The sequence below is a fragment of the Nicotiana tabacum genome, chromosome 7, assembly GCF_000715075.1.
Source record: "Nicotiana tabacum cultivar K326 chromosome 7, ASM71507v2, whole genome shotgun sequence".
Classification (NCBI taxonomy): Eukaryota; Viridiplantae; Streptophyta; class Magnoliopsida; order Solanales; family Solanaceae; genus Nicotiana; species Nicotiana tabacum.
In genome coordinates this window covers 79,940,182-79,961,419 of record NC_134086.1, presented here as the reverse complement: position 1 = coordinate 79,961,419, position 21,238 = coordinate 79,940,182, and positions in this window count along the sequence as shown.

The window sequence follows — 21,238 nt, the reverse complement described above, 5'->3', positions numbered from 1 at the left end:
AGAAAAGTTTTGAGTGTGAGAGAGTTTTGAACTAATGTGTTTGTGTTATTGAGAAGTATGTATATATAGTAGTTCGAAACTAGGTAAAATAAGGCAAGAATCACAATTGTATAGTAACTATGGAACTCAGAACCAATTAGAGCAAAATCAGTACAAGTACTCCCTTAATTTAAGGGAATCAGTTCAAACGATAAGAACAAGTAACAAATAAGGAAAGAAATCGATGTGTAGATAAGGAAATAATTCATAGTAGGCATAGAGTAAACCATTAGTGCTAGGTTCAGAAAAACTCTAATTAAGGAGATAGTCAGTAAGAATCAAGTACCAATGCAAGCAAGGTAAGGGAATCAATCAAATTGAGTAGAAAGGTAGGGATCTAAGGTCTAAAGGAAAGTGTTCAAATTAGACCAAGAAACAAGGAATTCAGAATCAATCAAAGAGAAAGTCATGAGTCAGTGTTTAGCATATAATAAAAGTAAGACATAGATAGTCAAGAGTCGACATACAAATCTAGCAAACATGAGAGTCAAACAATACTGATTCAATGAGAAAGAGGCAAGTTTTGAACAGTCAAGATGAACACAAGCACATAGAATCAATTTAAGTTTAGGCTAAGAGACTCAGTAGAAACATATCAAGGCAAGATAGTCACAAGAGATCACAGAAACTCAAAAAACGAGGACTGGTCAGTCATGCTAATACACAGAACCAAACGAAAAAACCCTGAAAATTAGGGCTTTCAATATAGATGAGTTAAAGATGTAGTAAACTTATAGAATCAGTAAAGATATGCAAGAAATAAAAGTTTAAACACAAAGAATCAGTTAAACAAGGTTTTAAAAGAAGTTCTGAAAACCCTAGTTTTAGAAGAAGACAAAAAACACTTGAAATCACATGATTCTTGTAAAGAACCTTGAGGATAGTGTAAAACATTCACGAAACAAACTCAAATCGTCCTAGATCTATACAGATTTGGGAGGTATAGAAAAGAAATTAGGGTTTCGAAAGAACCCATATAGAGATGAAAAAACCTGTCCAGAAATACAAGGATCGTAGCAAATATAGAAAGATCTTGCTTGAAATCACACTGGAATAGCCAAGAACAGGCAGGAGATGAACTCTAGATGCAAGTCGGCATAGCCCTGTGCCCTTGAAGACCTTAGAGAAAGCAAGCATGGCATGAGAGAAGCCATTGGAGGCTTAAGAGACAATGAGAGGTCACCGGAGATGACTAGAGATGGGAGGTCGGTGGTTGGAGATTAGGGTTAGGCTGAGAGTGTTTTGAGAGAGGAGAGGATCTTAGGGCGGCGGATGTGGAGAAATGATTAGGGTTAGGGGGTCGTTTGGAATTAAAAAGGAAAGAACAAATGAGGGCCATTGATCTTTTAGATCAACGGCCAAGATCTGATGGGTTTTGGGTCGGGTAGGAAGTGTTTGGGGCCTGGATTGGGTTATTTAATTAGGAATTGGGCTGGGGTATTGGGTTGAATTTAGGCTAAAATTTAAATACAATTTGGCAAAGTTTTAAATAGCCAATATAACCCAATATAATTTATAATAAACAATAGATGATTTTTAAAAAATAATTTCATGTACTAAAATGATTTAAAATAGATATTTAACATTTTAAAAATATAGAAGATCATTTTATGCATATAAAAGTAATTACGCATTAATAGGGCTAGTATTGAAAATATATGCAAATTAGTCTTTTAAAGTGCAAAAACAATTATAAAAAATGCACAAAAAATAATTAAGCACTATTTTGGCCTAAATATAGGATTTATATGGCTAAACTACCACAACAATAATTTGAAGTATAATTATTAGAAATTTTATAAGTAAAAAGGGAAGAAATAAATCAATTTAAAGCCTTTAAAATTATAGAAAAATTATAAAAATCCTATGCATGCTTACCTATGCATATATATGCTATTTTGAAAGTATATATGTCTATAAAAATATATAGGAAAAGATTGGGTATCAACAGCTAGGAAAGCATAAAACCTAGCTGGAGCGCCGACTGGCTGGCATCCACCTGACTGGCATGTGCCTGGCTGGCCTCCACCTCTAGGACGACCCCTACCCACCTACCCTCCGCCTCTGGGTGGTCAGACGACTGGTGCTGTAATCATGGGCTGATGACCCTGCTGCACCACCTTGCCCCGAAGCTTGGGGCAGAACCTCCTCACATGTCTAAGATCCCCGCACTCAAAACAACCTCTCGGTGGCCATTGGAGGAACCCTGAATAGCTGGTGGGCGGTAGGAATTCTCTAGCATGAGCTAAAATAAGGTCATACTGGAGCATCCCAAGGAGGCGGTGGTGCTAGATATATGGGCCTACTAGACTGACCTCTCACAAACTGACCTCTGCTCCCAGTTGGGGCACCTCTAAACTCTCCAGAATAGCGAAACCACATAGCCTACTCTTGGCTACACTAACGTACACCGTTGATCCTCCGAGCTATCTCCACAACTAGCTCATAAGAAGTCCTCGTCTTAACCTCTCGGGCATAGTGGCCTGAATACCAGTGTGCAAACCTGCAACAAACCTCCACACTCTCTCTCTCTGCGTCGGTAGGAAGTATCATAAGTGCATGGTGATACAACTCAGAGAATCTCGTCTCATAGTTGGTCACCGATATCTAACCCTGCTGGAGCTGCTCGAACTGAAACCACAACTCTTTTCTTTGAGAGGGAGAAATATACCTATCCAGAAAAATATGAGTGAACAGGTCCCAAGTCATGGAAGGAGAATATGCTGGTCTATTGAGGAGATACGACTGCCACCACCTACGTGCCCTGCCCTCCAACTAGAAAGTAGTAAAGTTCAACCCATGGGACTCTAGTATCCTCATATTGTGCAGTCTGTCCCTTCACCGGTCAATGAAGTCCCGGGGATCCTCATATTGCTCACCTCCAAAGACAGGAGGGTGTAGTCTGGTCCATCTATCCAATAGCTTCTACAGCTCACCAGCTATAGCTGGTTTGGGATTAGGTATAGATGCTACCACTGGCTGGGCTCCACCCATGGGTAGTGAGCCCAAGGTATGATATACGACATCTGTATGCCTAGGAGCCCTGAGCGGTAGGGATCTGTGCTCCCCCTCCTGCCTGAGATATGGTTGGGTCTGCTGTAAAAAAATAGCATAAGTCACAGTGTCTATGAACCGCAACATACAGCCCATGACCTCTTGGAATCCCGGTGCGGACATGAAATCCATTGGGGCTGGCTCGACTGCAGGCACCTCGCCATGTTACTCAATAATAGGATCCTCTACTAGATCCACTGGTGGCATAATTGGAGCAAATCTAGGATGTCCTCATCCTCTACCACGAGCTGGAGCCCTCCCTCGGTCTCTAGCAATATGGGGAGCAGCTCCTCCATGATCGGGTACATCTGCCATGCACGTTGTCACCATCTATGAGAGAATAAAAGAAAGACACTTAGCACAACATCAAATGCAATAGGAGATGAAGAATGAGTAGTTTCCTAACACCCTATTGCCTCCCGAAGATAAGTAAAGATATCTCCGCATCGATCCACGAGACTCTATTAGGCCTGCTCATAACTTGTGAGACCTACGTGAGCCTAGTTCTCTGATACCATGTTGTCATGACCCAATTACTCCTATGGTCCATATTGGCGCCCAACATTACCACTAGGCAAGCCAACCGTGAATTAAACATGAAATTCCCCTTTTTAATAAATTGCGAAGTAGTTCACATTCTATTTTTGGTTAAGAAAATACAGAGTAGAAAATTTAATAAGAAAAGCAAAGACTAATAAGGAAACAAATGCAGTAAAATGATTACTCCAAAACTAGAAAGCCTGCTAGTGAGTGTACCAAGACCTGGTGTTACAAGTGTATGAACTACTAGTAGAATATACAAAACTCTAACTACTGTCTGAAATAAAGTAGATAGAAAACAAATACAAAAGAGGGACTCTAGATGTTATAGAATGGCTTAGGAAGCAGCTCACCACTAGGCCTCGGGATATCAGGAGTGCGCGCCGGTATGACTACCATATGCACCTACCTAAGATCCTGCATGGTTAGTGCAGAAGTATAGTGTGAGTACATAAATAACATGTACCCAGTAAGTATCTAGTCTTACCTTGAATAAGTAGTGACAAGGGGTCGACATCAATACTCACTATGGGATAACAATATAGATACAGAAACTCTATATAAGCATGGGTTATGTAAATGATATTAACAACTCAATAACAAGCAATGAAAAAATCATTCTTTCACAAATAGTAAATTCCAAGTCAATTCCTGTCATTTAGTAATTGCAACCTCACATTCCATAAAATAAAATCAAGTATAATTAGGATCCGAGTATTATTAGGCATGATTTAGGCCGAGGTCATACGGCCTGATCCAGAATAACGTGTACACTGCCAAGGGTCGTGCGACATGAATCATAGATGTATCTATCTACTGCCGAGGCATTCGGTCCGGTCCACAAAAAGAGAGGATACTTTATGAAGATCCGGTTTAAAAGTTATTACAAGACTAATACACAAGGAAGCACAAATTCTATTAACGGTCAAGTAACCTGTCGAAACTTAAGCAAGTGAAATTCGGTCTTTTACAACTCATTTATCAAATTCCAATATAATTTAGGAACTTTAATTAACAAGTAGGGTGCAAATATTACAAGTATTTCATGATTTGGGTCCTAAACTACCCAGACATAAGCATAATTAGTAGCTACAATAGACTCTCGTCATCTCGTGCGTACGTAGCTCCTACAATTAGAAGCAAATATTAATTTAAATCACCTATGGGGTAAATTCCCTCTTACAAAATTAGGTAAGAGACTTACTGTGATGACCTGATAGGTCATTAATAGTTTTAGAACATAATTCTATATTTTGAAGCCTTCAATAGCTTCTTTAAACCTTCCTCGATTTGCATGCACAGTTCGGGTATTTTTTCAGAAGGCATTTACGTTAAAAACTAATAAAAATAAGAAATATTTCTTAAACAGACTTCGGTCAACGTTTTGAGTAAATGAACCCGGATCCGTGTTTTAACAGCCCCGGTGGGTCCGTATCATGATTTGGGACCCGGGCATATGTTCTGAATCGAATTCGGAGGTCGCTAGCTCGAGTTATTAATTTTTGTCAAAAATTGAAAGTTTAAAGGTTTAATTATTTTTACGAATTGATCAATGTTTGATTTTATTGATATCGGGTCCGTATTTTTTCTCTGGAGCTCGGTATAGGTCCATTACTATATTTATGACAGGCCTATTAAATTTGGTGAGAAACTGAATTGGTTTGACGTGATTCGGACGTTCAGTTGTTAAAATAGAAGTTTTAAAGTTTTCTTGAAACTTTCATTTAATTTGGTGTCCGATTCGTAGTTCTAGGCATTGTTTTGGTGTTTTGATCACGCGAGCGAGTTTATATGAGGTTTTTGGACTTGTGTGCATATTTGTTTTGGAGCTCCGGGGGCTCGGGTGAGTTTCAGATAGCCTACAGACCTTTTGAACTTAGAAAATTTCTAGTTTTTCTCATTCCTGCTGGTGTCTGGTGCAAGCTTCTATGCGATCGCGTATATACAATCGTGATCACAAAAGGCAAGTGGGGACCAGTGGAAAGGTACCCTACGCGAACACGAGGAACAGGACGCGAACGCGGAGCAGTAGGGGGACTACCCTACTCGAACGCATATCATTGGATGGGCTGGGCTGGGCTGGGCTGGGATTTGACCGTTGTTTTACGCGAACGCGTTGCGGGGATCGTGAACTGGAGGCTAGGTAGGGCTAAGCCTATGTGAACGTGTAGGTCAACTCGCAATCGCGTAAGCCAGTAAGGCTTTTCTCTTTGCGAACGCATCAGGTTTCACGCGAACGCGATGAATACTTGACGCCCAGTGATTAAAAACAGACCAGTTACAGGATTTTGCCCATTCTTTTAAAATTTAAAAACTAGAAAACCCTAGAGGCGATTTTCCCATGAGTGTTTCTTCCCCAATATGTTGGTAAGTGATTCTAACCTACTTTCTTTCAATTACCCATTGTATTTCATAAGTTTTCAACCTAAAATCTAGGATTTTCATAGTGGAAATTGGGGGTTTGGGTAGAATTAGGAATTTTTGTAATATTGGAATTTAGAACTCAAATTGAGGTCGAATTTTGAAACAAATTATATAGCCGGGCTCGGAGGTGAATGGGTAAATGGATTTTGATCCGAACCTCGGGTTTTGATCAAGCGAGCCTAGGGGCCAATTTTTGACTTTTTGGGGGAAAGTTTGGAAATTCTAAATCTATGCATTATAATTGATTCCTTTACCGACCTGTGGTAAGTAGTAGGCCGCTAGATACAAGTTGTTTGGAGGCGGATTCTAGGGGAAATGACCCGGTAGAGCTTTGAATTGACTACGGAGTGAGATAAGTATTGAGTCTAACCTTGACTTGAGGGAATTAGGAACCCTTGGACTATGTGCTATGTGAATTTTATGTGTTGCGGCGCATATGCGAGGTGACGAGTGCTTATACACTGTCGAATTACTTGTTTTCCTTGATTTTTTGCTTTTCCTTAATTATCTCATTTCCTGTCTTAAATGTTATATGCCGTAAATGCCTTCCATGCCTATTTGCTACCTGTTAATCAGTGTTTACTTCTGTTATTAATGTTAGATCCTTTCCCATTTTCATGATTTGCCGCTACTTGCCTTAACTGACTTGCTTGCACCTTTTAAATTGTCATTTATCGGACTTGACTTATTGTGTAGTATTACCCATGTGAATTCCTATGTTGTACAAGGCTTCCTTTTGGTTCAGTCTGGTATTTATTGATCGTAAAGGTTCTCATGATTTGAATTATTGATTTGACTGTGCACACTAAGTATTTTGTACTGATATGGTGGGATCGGGTTGCACGACGCAACAGGTGAAATAAAGATGGATTGATATGGTGGAATAAGGGTGAATTTGTACTGACACAGTGGGATCAGGTTGCATGCCGCAACATGTGGAATAGGGGTGAATTGATACGCTGAAATAAGGGTGGATTGATATGGTGGAATAAGGGTGAATTTGTACTGTCACGCCTCATTTTTTACCACCCGAGGGGGTATATGGGAGTTTTTTCAATTTAAGTGACATTATTCGAAATGAGATTATTTATTCAAATTCAGAGTGCCACTTGGGATAGTTTATTTGGTGTCCCAAGTCACCGGTTTATTTTAAAATCCCAAATCGAGGAAATTTCGACTTTATTTTTTAAAAGTCTGCGAACCAGAAATTCTAAGTAAGGAATTCTGTTAACCCAGGAGAATGTGTTAGGCATTCCCGGATTCCGTGGTTCTAGCACGGTCGCTTAAACTATTAAAATTGGCCTATTATCCGATTTATTACATGTTTTAACCTATTGTGCATTTTAGCTTTTGAAACCGCTTTTAATTATTTTTTAGGAAAATTCAATATTATTTAAAACATGTCTTAAACCACGCTACATGAAATGCACCCGTGGTTCGCAACACGCTTTACTTAACATTGTTGAAGATTGAAATTGAGTCGCATGAAATGTACACCCCGATTTTAGTAATTAAAAAAAATCACAACTACATCATGGGAACCGTACCCGTAGCTATGATGAATTATTTAAATAACGCACCCTAAGCAACTGTGAAGATTCAATTTTCAATATCAACATTTGTGAGGGCCATGGATGATTTAATTTATTTATGGCACACCTCAAACCTTTTCCTATAAGTGTTAGCTCTTGAATCTAATCTTATGAGGGCCATGAGTTATGGATTTTGTTTGCGTATGGCACACCACAATCCCAAACTAGCTGGTGTTTGATATATGAATCCTCTTAGTATTTTGTTCCGCTTTATTCAAGTCCAAGTATTTATAAAATATACAAAATAAACAGATATCCTTTGTCAAAAGTAAAATAAACAGATCCATATCCAACACAACAGAGCTTCATCTACCTCACATCATACTATGAAAATAGTCCTTTGATTAGATGAAATGACAATAAAGACAATATTAGCATAAGTCGGCCCAATTGCCAGATTATGCTCCAATAGATTGCATTATTACAGTCCTAACACTAAATATACTCCTTCATACACGCACATGGGATAAAAGGTGAAATTACACAATTTCTAAGCATACTACAAAGAAAGAAAAATTGTATTTGAACCACAAATCTTCATCCGAACAGTTACTACACGACCGTGTAAAACGAAAGTCAGATATTTCCAAAATGTAAATTGCAAAACTAGGACTGACCTTGATGAATCCGAAACAGTAACTGCATTTCTTCTTCAATATTTTCAGCTAAAATACTCAACAAATAGAACTTGAAATAGCTGATAGAGAGCAGAAATGGAGATGAAGGAAATCTAGCCACAGATAAAGCAAAACCAGCAGCAACAGTTCTCACTTCAGCTAATTTACAGCCCACAAACAGAATATTCACAAGCCCAATAAAGCGCATTTAAACGAAAAGAGTCCAGCGATGCGCGAACAAAAGCACAGCTTCGATTTAGGTCCAAAATTGACTTAATCCATCAGAAATTTTGAAACAAAGCAGTAGAGGAGGAAATTTGTGGGGGAGGGGTGGTTCGATTTTTGGTTATGAGCAGAGGTCTCTGATGAAGGTTTCTTTGATTTGGGGTTGAAAAATGATATTGAAGAAGAAAAAAATGGGAGCTGGTTCTGAGATGCGCCGTTTTTGTTGTGTAGGGGTCTAGGGAGTTTTTTGTTCTTATCCTCTAGGTCTAAAAGGGTAAGGTCTGATTATTTAGGTTATTAGGAAGGGGTTTTAATAAGGGGTTTGGGCCGGTCCGGGTCAACAGATTTGGGCCTGGGTTTGGGTAGTTGTTTGGACGGGTTTATGGCTTAAAAATGGTCCAATTGCTTAATTTAAAACCCCATTGTAATTAAATCCTTATTCCATTTTCTTTTCTTTTCTTTAATTAAAAATCCTAAAATTAAAATCCTAGATTATCTAAAAATGCGAAATTAAACTAATTATAAAAATTATAAAAGCTACTTAATCCTAAATTAAAAGAGAAAAAATCAATAAAAGGAAAAAGTGTAAAAATGAAGCATTTTTTGTGATTTTTATTTTTTTATAAAATAAGTAACTACCGATTAATCCTAAAAATGTAAAAATAAAACCTAAATGCCATGCGTGATATTTTAGGTATTTTCATGATTTAAATAAAAATTAAACATATACAAAATGCAAATAATTAAGAAAATTCTACAAAAATTCCTAAAATGGCAAATAATTAATAGAAAACCTATTTTCTTGGGATTTTATAGGAGTATTTTGTATAGGGAAAAAATTAGGTGCTCACAGCTGCCTTCTTTACTTGGAAACATGAAGAGTTTTCGGGCAAAGATAAAATGAGCAACTACAAGCAATTTTTGCACGTTTAAAACTCCATTTGGAAGCATTTTGAAAAAGTTTGACCGAACCTTGCTTCGGAGGTTGCCTACATATCCTTGGCTATAAAGGAATCAGGTCGGTGTAGTTCTGAAAGTTTTGGTAGCTGGAACTACCGAATAGCTGTGATTTTACTGTTGTTGCTACTGTTCTACTTGCTGAGCTCCTTATTACACCAAAGTGAAAGATGAAAAGCTAAACTAGCTAAGCCTATCAACTACGAGTTACAAGATTCCTATCTATAAATCTTCTAAAGCTTGATCTTGAGTCTTGGCTGCTTCTTCTTGCAGACTCTGATCTGAATCTTGATGCTCGTTAGCTGCAACCACTGGTTCATCCTTCTTCAGCTTTTTGGATCAAGGGGGGACTTGCAAAACTTGTGACTTCAATCATATCTTGGGCAGTCCACATCTTTTCTCTGCTTCTATACTTAGAGTTCAACTTCTTTTCTTGTTATTCTTTTCTTTTATTTGGGTTAAGACTTCTTCTTTTGGTCATCTCAAACCTTGTGCCCCACGGTGAAAACCTTGTTTAGGCACCAAAGCAAACAAACGAATGAAATTTTCTACCCCATTTTTCACTAGGAAAATTTCATGAGTTATTGTACCAAAATCTAAACTATTTCTTTATTGAAAGTAAATAAAATTGGGATTGTGTATCCCTGAGAAAAAGAGATTAGGAAGTGGAGACCCTATATCTAAAATGCAATCAAATGGGGATTGGAGGTCCCAAGTTGGGAAGATTACCAGGTTATGCTGGAGAAATGATCGGGTTATGCTGGAAAAGAAAAAAGGTCCTCGGGTTATGCCGGAAAAGAAAAAAGGTCCTCGGGTTATGCCGGGGAAGGTCATCGGGTTATGCCAGAAAAGAAAAAGGTCCTCGGGTTATGCTGGTGAGATCCACGGGTTATGCCGGGAAAGTCATTGGGTTATGCCAGAAAAGAAAAAGGTCATCGGGTTATGCCGGAAAAGAAAAAGGTCCTCGGGTTATGCCGGAAAAGAAAAAGGTCCTCGAGTTATGCCGGGGAGGTCCATGAGTTATGCCGGGAAAGGTCATTAGGTTATGCCAAAAAAGGTTATCGGGTTATGCCGAAAAAGAAAAAGGCCCTCGGGTTATGCCGGGAAAGTCATCGGGTTATGCCGGAAAAGAAAAAGGTCCTCGGGTTACGCCGGGGAGGTCCAAGGGTTATGCCGGGAAGTGGAGACCCTATATCTAAATTGAAATCAAATGGGGATTGGAGGTCCCAAGTTGGGAAGATTACCAGGTTATGTTGGAGAAATGATCGGGTTATGCCAGAAAAGAAAAAAGGTCCTCGGGTTATGCCGAGGGAAGTCATTGGTTATGCCGGAAAAGAAAAAAGGTCCTAGGGTTATGCCGGGGAAGGTCATCGGGTTATCCCAGAAAAGAAAAAGGTCCTCGGGTTATGCTGGTGAGATCCACGAGTTATGCCGGGAAAGTCATTGGGTTATGCCAGAAAAGAAAAAGGTCATCGGGTTATGCCGGGAAAGTCATCGGGTTATGCCGGAAAAGAAAAAGGTCCTCGGGTTATGCAGGGGAGGTCCACAGGTTATGCCGGGAAAGGTCATCGGGTTTTGCCGGAAAAGAAAAAGGTCCTCGAGTTATGCCGGGAGGTCCATGGGTGGGTAATACCAGGAAAGGTCATTGGGTTATGCCAAAAAAGGTCATCGGGTTATGCCAAAAAAGAAAAAGGTCCTCGGGTTATGCCGTGGAGGTCCACGGGTTATGCCGGGAAAGTCATCGGGTTATGCCGGAAAAGAAAAGGTCCTCGGGTTACGCTGGGGAGGTCCACGGGTTATGCCGGGAAAGGTCATCGGGTTATGCCGGAAAAAGAAAAGGTCCTCGGGTTACGCTAGGGAGGTCCATGGGTTATGCTGGAAAAGAAAAAGGTCCTCGGGTTATGCCGGGTAGGTCTACGGGTTATGCCGGGAAAGGTCATCGGGTTATGCCGGAAAAGGTCATCGGGTTATGCCGGAAAAGAAAAGGATCCTCGGGTTATGCCGGGGAGGTCCAAGGATTATGCCGGGAAAGGTCATCGGGTTATGCCAGAAAAAGAAAAAGGTCCTCGGGTTATGCCGAGGAGGTCCACGGGATATGTCGGTTAAAGTTATCGGGTTATGCTGGAAAAGGTCATCGGGTTATGCCGTAGAGGTCCACCCGTTATGCCGGGAAAGGTCATCGGGTTATGCCGGAAAAAGAAAAAGGTCTTCGGGTTATGCCAGGGAGGTCAACGGGTTATGCCGGAAAAGGTCATCGGGTTATGCTAGGGATCAACTAGGGAGTGGGACCCTCTGTTGGAAAGATTGTAAGGTTATGCTGACATCGATTAGGGAATGGGACCCTATGTTGGCAAAACGTAGCTAGAGATTGGAGGCACTAGGCTACCATGATTTTGAATTTTTTTTTTCTTCTTTTTCATCTTGTTTAGGGGAATGAATGAAGAGTTTAAAAAGACTTCCCTTTTCGGGTGAAGTTTTGCTGCAAGACCGTTTTGGTTTTTGTGTGCCTTGCTTTTATTGCACCTGCTTCTTACAAGGTTGTTGACTGCACCTGTTTTCCTATTTTCCAATCAAAGAACAATTTGTCAGATTGAAATGGTGGTTGATTTTGTGGCCTTGATTATTTCAACCACTTGATCTCGGCCCCTTTCATCTGCAACTGGTTGTTTCTTGAATACCTATTGCATTTCTGACCCTGGAGAAAATTCTGGCTTTTCCAGACTTCGCCATGATGGTAGGTCGGTGGAATTCAACCTTATCGACTTTATTTTGCCTTCGTAGGCTTTTCCCTTCTGACTTCTTTTCCTTTTCTTTTCTTTTTTTCCTTTTTTAACTTCAGAGCATTAGGGAACTTTTGGCTCCTTAAACTTTCCTGCAACGACTATTCTCGTGGGATTTAACCTTTTCCAACTTTGTTTCGCTTTCATAGGCCTTTCATTTTTGGATTCTTTCTTCCAACTTCAATTTCAGAGCATTTGGGGTATCTTGGCTTTTCAAACCTTTTCCAAGACGGTTAGCCACGTGGGACTCAACCTTTTTTAACTTTATTTTGCTTTTGTGGGCATTTGACTTTGATTTCCTTTCTTTTCAGGAGTTTTTCAATTTCAAAACATCAGCCGCCATGGCCGGTCGAGGTTGACTTGGTGCCCCCGACGAGGCTGGGTGCCCTTTTGCATATTAGCTTGTATCAAATGAGAACCATGTAAATCAGTCTTACCATCCTTTCTTTGTCTTAGTTTTGGAACAGAGTTAGACCGAAAGGGATTCAAAGAAAACAAACAATGGAATGGAGAATGAGTTTAAAACAAGAAGTATCCCTTTCGGGGAAAGGAAAGAAGGACTTATCTGGAGTACATACGAACTTCAATAAACATGACATGCCTTTTGGACTGGATCCCCGATCTGCGTAAACCGTCCGACTCTCAGAAATTCATCACAACTTTTGCCTCAAAATCGAGAAACCTTGCTAGGACCCTATCGATGCCTATGGCTGTGAGGATCCTCTTTTTTGATCAATGGTGCCCTTTGCGGGTTTTCACAAGCTGACCTCTCTTATTTCTCTTCTCACCATCGCCTTGTAGTGCTCTTGCGAGTTTTCACTAACAAGACTCTCTCATTTTAGTTTCTCTATTTACTATCGCCTCACGATGCCCGTGTAAGTTTTCACCAATAAGACTCTCATTTTTTTTCACTTTGATTGCATTAGATCCAAGTAGCTGTATTCTCCGATCCTTGAACATTCTCACCGATTGATCGGAAGGTCTTGAAAAGATTTGGGTAAAAATGATTTGGACTGAATTACAACTTTGAAACCATTCAGGCGGGATCATCGCCGAACCATTATAACATCTACCCCAGTTTCAGTTTTGGGGAATTTGAATTTTTATTTTGGTGTGACTGAACCCCAGAGAGAGGCTGCCTACGTATTCTTTCGGAATCAAGTCGAACGTAGTTCAGGAAACTTTGTTTTTGTTTTTCTTTTGTTTTTCTTCTGTTTTGGTTTCTTTTCTCTTTCTTTTTCCTTTCCCTTTTCCTCTCTCTTCTTTCATTTTTTTTCATTTCATTTTCTTTGTCTTTTCTTCCTTTGTTTTGTATATATATTTTTTTCTTTTCTTCTTTTTTTTCTTTTTCTTTTTTCATTTCATTTGTCAATAACACTTTCAGGTTTCAAAGGGGGTAATCAAAGAATGGGAGCCGACTCAAAGGGTTTGCAAAGGGTTGGTAGTGTTTGGGTAGTGAGAATGAAAGCCTTCGTCATCTCAACAGGAGAATATTAGAACTATATGGAGGATCCAACATAGTACCTTTTGACTGCATTTGCATTGACAATTATTTTAGGGACATTTCCTTCGATGTGTCCCAAGTACAATGCACTCTTTTGGCAGTACTCTTGTTGCAATGTATGGACCTTTCCAATCCGGGAACCAATTTTCTTTCAGATGCTCCGAATTTTTGTTTTATTTCCTTAAAACTATCTTCATTGCGATCTAATTCTTGATTCATTATTTTTGGGTCTGACGGCTTTCAGGATCTGGGCATGAAGTCCGCAAGCATGTGATGTTATTGAAATCTGCATTTAACCGAACTGAAAAGAGAATAAGAAAAGTGACAAGATTAAGAAAAGAGAATTCTTAGACAATGAAATATTAATTTCATTTGATTTTTGATTTTTTTTTCAATTTTTGAAGATAGAAGGGTTTACATCGGAAAGTAAGACAATAAAATAAAACATCCGGATCACACCCTGAGATAATCCGGATGTAGAAAGGATAGCAAAACTGACTACTAAAACTCCCGTCCGATGGGGAACTTTCATGCTTGGCGACCATTTTTTGGCTTTTCTTCTATCTCTGAAATGGCTGCAATGGCCTTCAATGTCGGATCAAATTCCTCAGATTCACAAATCATTTCGAATATTGGCCCGATGTTGTGGGCAGGAAACAGATTGTTCATCACATCAGGAGCTTCTTCATCCCGAAAAACGATTCCTTCAACTTCAATCAAATCTTCAACTACCCTTTTGAGGGTCCAACAATCCTCTGTACTATGTCCCACTGCTCTAGAGAGGTATTCACATATAGCATTAGCTCGGTGCGAGTGGGACTCGGGGTTCGGCCGGTTCGGGGCCACTGGCTGCAATAGATCTAGCCTGATTAGCTTTTGGAACAAGCTTGAGTACGATTCACCAATAGGGGTGAACTGATTCTTTCTGAAATACTCTCTTGGGCGAGGATTGTATTGGGGATCATTCCGTTCAGGATTATATAGAGCTTGGTAAGGATGGGTATTTCTGGGAAGTGGAGCTCGGTTTTGTGGATAATGTTGTGGCCGCGGGTAGGGTTGCGCATTCATTACCGCATAGGGAGGTGATGCCACGACATAAACAACATCTTGAAGGGGATAATAGTATGGTGGGACCATAGGAGGCACATATGATTGGTTGAATAACCTGCGGGCCTCCCTAAAGCTTGAAACTATCATGGTTCCCTCTTCAATCCCATTTTTATTCATCAAACCCTCCGAACCATTCTGAACATCTAGTGATGTAGCTTTAAAACAACATGACTTAAGATTCGGCCCGTTTTTAGACCGTTTTCAACCATTTCCACAATTTTGATAGCCTAAGCGAACAACTTACCCACATCAGACATCATGTTCTGGAAGTAGTCCGCCTCTTGGGCCTGTAGAAAGACCGCGACCATTTCAATTTCATCCATAGGAGGTTTTACCCTGGAAACTTGCTCATGCCATTTGACAGCATTTTCGCAGAAACTTTCCGCGGTTTTCTTTTTCAAATTGGACAAAGTGTTTCTGTCGGGAGAGATGTCCACATTATATTGGAACTGCCAGATAAAATCTCGGGCCATATCTTCCCACACGTGCCAATGGGTAATTTCTTGATTCGTATACCACTCAAAAGCGAATCCGATGAGGCTTTCCTCAAAATAGGCCATTAGAAGCTCCTCTTTTCCACTAGCACCCCTCAACTGGTTACAATATCGTTTCAGATGAGCGACCGAGTCTCCACGCCCGTCGTGCTTTTCAAATTTTGGCATCTTTGAAGCCAACTGGCAAGTGGACATGGGGAAACATACAGAGGTCAGAGTATGAGACACTCTTTTGGCCACTCAGACCTTGCATTATTTTTAGGCTTTGTTCCAGGCTTTTTATCTTTCGAGCCATTTCCTCTTGCTCAGGATTTTTAACGACGTTTTCTTGCTCTACCGAGAAATCACATTGTGGAGGTTGAGTGAATGAATATGGGGTCACATATGTTATTTCTGCTTGAAGCTGTGGACCCTGAAAGATGAACAATGGAGGCGGTGCCCTTGAACCCGATGCCTGGGGGCGAACCACAGAAGGCATGCAAGGAACATTGGACAGCATTGGAGGGTACCCGCATGGGATGAGCGGGTTGGGCACAGGGGCGTTGGTAACCTCACTTGACCTAGGGATCAACTCAGTGAACCCAGGGATTGCACTTGGCGGTTCCCTATCATTAGACCAGGCGCCCCACATTTTCAATATGCGGAGACGCTACATCTTATTCTCTTTAGCAACTGTTGATTCTAGTTGTGGAATAGCTGGTGCTGGGCTATCCTCAGGATCAATAATTTGTAGATTGCTTGCGGAGGCCATCTGTGCCTTTGGATCTTGTGAAGGAGGGGAAGCTAGACTACCAACAAATCCAACCACCAAAGTCTGGCTAGTTTGCACACCCAACAACCTTGTTAGTTTTGAGACGCTTAACATATAGGAAATCGCATGTTTGGATGCAATGCACCTAAACAGTTAAACGTTTCTACCATGTGTTTGAACGGTTGCATGTTTCATCCCGGCCTTAGTTAACCCTTTCAGTATGTACCCCTTTTCCTTTTTTTTTTGCCTCTCTTAATCACTTTTGATTCTTTTTTCCATCTTGTTTTTGCCGCTCTTTTATTTTTGGCACTTTCTTTTTCTCTTTATTTCTTGTTGCTCTTTTTTTTTCTTTTTTTCTTTTTTCTTTCACTCTTTTATTTCTTTTTCACTCAATTTTTTTCCAGTTTATTATATCACTTAACTAATTTTATGACTATGATCGAATCTGATGAGGATTGCCTACGTATCATGACCCCGCATGAATCAGATCTTGCGTAATTTGGGAAGATTGAGAATGGAGTAAGTAAACTAACTCTTTTTTTTTTACTTTTTATAAAACTCAGACCATGAAAGCTTTAAGGCAAAAGAAAAACATTTTTGATTTTTGATTCTTTTTTTTTCTTTTTCTTTTTGTTTTTTATTTTGGAATTTTCGAAAGAAATGCTTTAAAAGAAGAAAGAAAATATTTTTTTTGGATTTTTGATTTTGATTTTTCTTTTATTTTTTGAAAGAAAGACTTCTAAAAAATTCTTTTTCTTTTGATTGAAACTTTGGGAATTTCGGTAAAAAGAAAATATTTTTTGTTAGAATTTTATTTGTTTTATCTTTTTCTAAAGAAGAAAGAAAATATTTTTTTTGGATTTTGGATGTTGCCTCTTAATTTTCAAAAGAGGGACTTTTTAAGAAAAATGTTTTGTATTTTTGAGTTTTTAATTTATTTACAAAAGTACTTCTAAAGAAAAGAAAAAATATTTTTGGACTTCAATTTTTCAAAATTTTGTTTTGACATTTACGAAAGAAATACTTTTAAAGAAGGAAAAAAATAATTTCTTTTTTTGGATTCTTTTTTTTATTTTTTGGAAAAATACTTAAAACAAAGGAAACCCGTATTTCGAAATTTTATTCTTTTTGATTTTTATTTTTATATATTTTTCCATATGAAAGACTTCAGAAAGAAGGAACTATTTTTGAGTTTAAAAACTTCTTTTTTTTTTGAATTTTCTAAGGAAAGATTTCTAAAGAATGAACTAAAAGAAAATGTTTTTTGGATTTTTTTTTTAAAATTGGGGCCGGAACCTATGAGGTTTGCCCACGTATCTTACATCCGGTGAGAATCAGACCAGCATTGTTCGGTCAGTTTTGACATAATAAAAACAATACCAACAAAATTTTCTTGAAGAAAAAATTCCTTTTCTTTTTTTTTTCAAAAAAAAAAATTGGCAGAGTTTCGGTACTTTTTGGATACCGGGCTTTTCAAAGACATGTAATTATCTCTCTGAGCCCTCAAATTGATTTTTCTTTTTCCAACTTTTCTGTATTATTCCAAAGCCGATCAACATGCAATCCGAAGCAAATAAATGCACAAGTAGCAAGTAGAATGCATCAGGATGGTCTTTTTATTTCGGGTACACCTGTCCTAGACAGACCCAACCCCTATGTTGAGTCTCCAAAGTCAGATGCACGTGATGCAAACAAACGTTCCTACTAGGGATCTGGCATGAAGTTATCTTATTCTAGGTTTAAAAAATGGGTGTATTGTTCTAGACCTGGCTACCCGAGCGGACAGCTCGGGGCGGGGGGGAGGGACAGCGTACCGGGTATACAGAAGCTTCACCGGCTTTGAAACTTGTCCGAACCTCGTTCTAAAATTGGGATATGACTCTAACAGAAAAGAAGTTACACGAAGTGCATACTTCCTAGATGATTTAGAAGACTCAAAGAGAAGAAGGGTTTCGTAACAATGTATATGCAGTCCAAACAATATCAAAGCGGTAAAAAGTGGTAATTAGCACATTAGGCTTAACATGTAAAAATCAGATAAAAACAAGCCAACTATAACAGTTATTCTAAGCTCAAATTCTTAAACCCTGAACCAAAGTTCTGGGTTTTGATCCCCAGCAGAGTCGCTAGAGCTGTCACACCTCCTTTTTTACCACCCGAGAGGGTATATGGGAGTTTTTTCAATTTAAGTGACATTATTTGAAATGGGATTATTTATTCAAATTCAGAGTCACTACTTGGGATAGTTTATTTGGTGTCCCAAGTCACTGATTTATTTTAAAATCCCAAATCGAGGAAATTTTGACTTTATTTTTTAAAAGTTTGCGAACCAGAAATTCTAAGTAAGGAATTCTGTTAACCCGGGAGAAGGTGTTAGGCATTCCCGGGTTCCGTGGTTCTAGCACGGTCGCTTAAACTATTAAAATTGGCCTATTATCCGATTTATTACATGTTTTAACCTATTGTGCATTTTAGCTTTTGAAACCGCTTTTAATTCTTTTTTAGGAAAATTCAATATTATTTAAAATATGTCTTAAACCACGCTATATGAAATGCACCCGTGGTTCGTAACACGCTTTACTTAACATTGTTAAAGATTGAAATTGGGTCACATGAAATGTACACCCGAATTTTAGTAATTAAAAAAAAAATCACAACTACGTCACGGGAACCGTACCCGTAGCTATGATGAATTATTTAAATAATGCGCCCAAAGCAACTGCGAAGATTCAATTTTCAATAGAAACATTTGTGAGGGACATGGATGATTTAATTTATTTATGGCACACCTCAAACCTTTTCCTATAAGTGTTAGTTCTTAAATTTAATCTTATGAGGGCCATGAGTTATGGATTTTGTTTGCGTATGGCATACCTCAATCCCAAACTAGCTGGTGTTTGATATATGAATCCTCTTAGTATTTTGTTCCACTTTGTTCAAGTCCAAGTATTTATAACATATACAAAATAAACAGATATCCTTTGTCAAAAGTAAAATAAACAGATCCATATCCAACACAACAGAGCTTCATCTACCTCACATCATACTATGAAAATTGTCCTTTTATTAAATGAAATGACAATAAAGACAGTTTTAGCATAAGTCGGCCCAATTGCCAAATTATGTGATCAAAAAATAGAGCTCTCCAATAGATTGCATTATTACAGTCCTAACACTAAATATACTCCTTCATACACGCACATGGGATAAAAGGTGAAATTACACAATTTCTAAGCATACTACAAAGAAAGAAAAATTGTATTTGAACCACAAATCATCATCCGAACAGTTACTACACGACCGTGTAAAACGAAAGTCAGATATTTCCAAAACATAAATTCCAAAACTAGGACTGACCTTGATGAATCCGAAACAGTAATTGCATTTCTTCTTTAATGTTTCCAGCTAAAATACTCAACAAATAGAACATGAAATAGCTGATAGAGAGCAGAAATGGAGATGAAGCAAATCCAACCACGGATAAAGCAAAACCAGCAGCAACAGTTCTCACTTCAGCTAATTTGCAGCCAACAAACAGAATATTCACAAGCCCAATGAAGCGCGCGGAAACTTGAAGAGTCCAGCGATGCGGAACAAAAGCACAACTTCGATTTAGGTCCAAAATTGACTCAATCCATCAGAAATTTTGAAACAAAGCAGTAGAGGAGGAAAGTTTTGGGGGGAGGGGGCCGATTTTTGGTTATGAGCAGAGGTCTCTGATGAAGCTTTCTTTGTTTTGGGTTGAAAAATGATAGTATTGAAGAAGAAAAAAATGGGAGCTAGTTCTGAGATGCGCTGTTTTTGTTGTGTAGGGGTCTAGGGAGTTTTTCGTTCTTGTCCTCTAGGTCTAAAAGGGTAAAGTCTGACTATTTTGGTTATTAGGAAGGGGTTTTAAGGAGGGGTTTGGGCCGGTCTGGGTCCACAAATTTGGGTCTGGGTTTGGGTAGTTATTTGGATGGGTTTAGGACATAAAAATGGTCCAATTGCTTAATTTAAAACCCCATTGCAGTTAAATCCATATTCCCTTTTTTTTTCTTTTCTTTAATTAAAAATCCTAAAATTAAAATCCTAGATAATCTAAAAATGTGAAATTAAACTAATTATAAAAATTATAAGAGCTACTTAATCATAAATTAAAAGAGAAAAAATCAATAAAAGAAAAAGTATAAAAATGAAGCATTTTTTGTGATTTTCAATTTTTTATAAAACAAGTAACTATCGATTAATCCTAAAAATGTAAAAATAAAGCCTAAATGCCATGCGTGATATTTTTGGTAATTTAATGATTTAAATAAAAATTAAACATACACAAAAATGCAAATAATTAAGAAAATTCTACAAAAATTCCTAAAATGGCAAATAATTAACAGAAAACCTATTTTCTTGGGATTTTATAGGAGTATTTCGTATAGGGCAAAAATTAGGTGCTCACATGTACTGATACGGTGGAATCGGGTTACATGCCGCAATAGGTAGAATAAGGGTGAATTGATACGGTGAAATAAGGGTGAATTATGATACTGATATTAATACACACACACACACACACACACACACACACACACACACAAATATATATATATATATATATATATATATATATATATATATATATATATATATATATATATATATATATATATATTGTTTTGATATTGTTACGGTAAAATAAGGGAGGATTTTGTGTTGTATGGTGGGATCGGGTTGCGCGCCGCAACAACCTATGTGTTCCATTTCCTTGAGCTGTGTTAGTTTATATATATTGTGTTGATTTTGTTACGGTGAAATAAGGGAGGATTTTGTGTTGTACGGTGGGATCAGGTTGCGTGCCGCAACAACCTATGTGTTCCATTTCCTTGAGCTGTGTTAATTTTTCAGTATTTTCATTTGAAATTATAAGGATCGGTAATTCTGAATGACACTGGCTTAATTCTTGAGGTTGTAGCTATTATTTTCAGTTGACTATCTTATTTCGTTCCGTATTTCCTTTTCTGCTTTTATTATATACTGCAAATAGGTTGTACTGTTAGTGACCTACCTTAGCCTCGTCACTACTTCGTCGATGTTAGGCTCTGCACTTACAGAGTACATGGGGGCGGTTGTACTCATACTACAATCTGCACTTCTTGTGTAGATTTTAGAGTTGGTCCC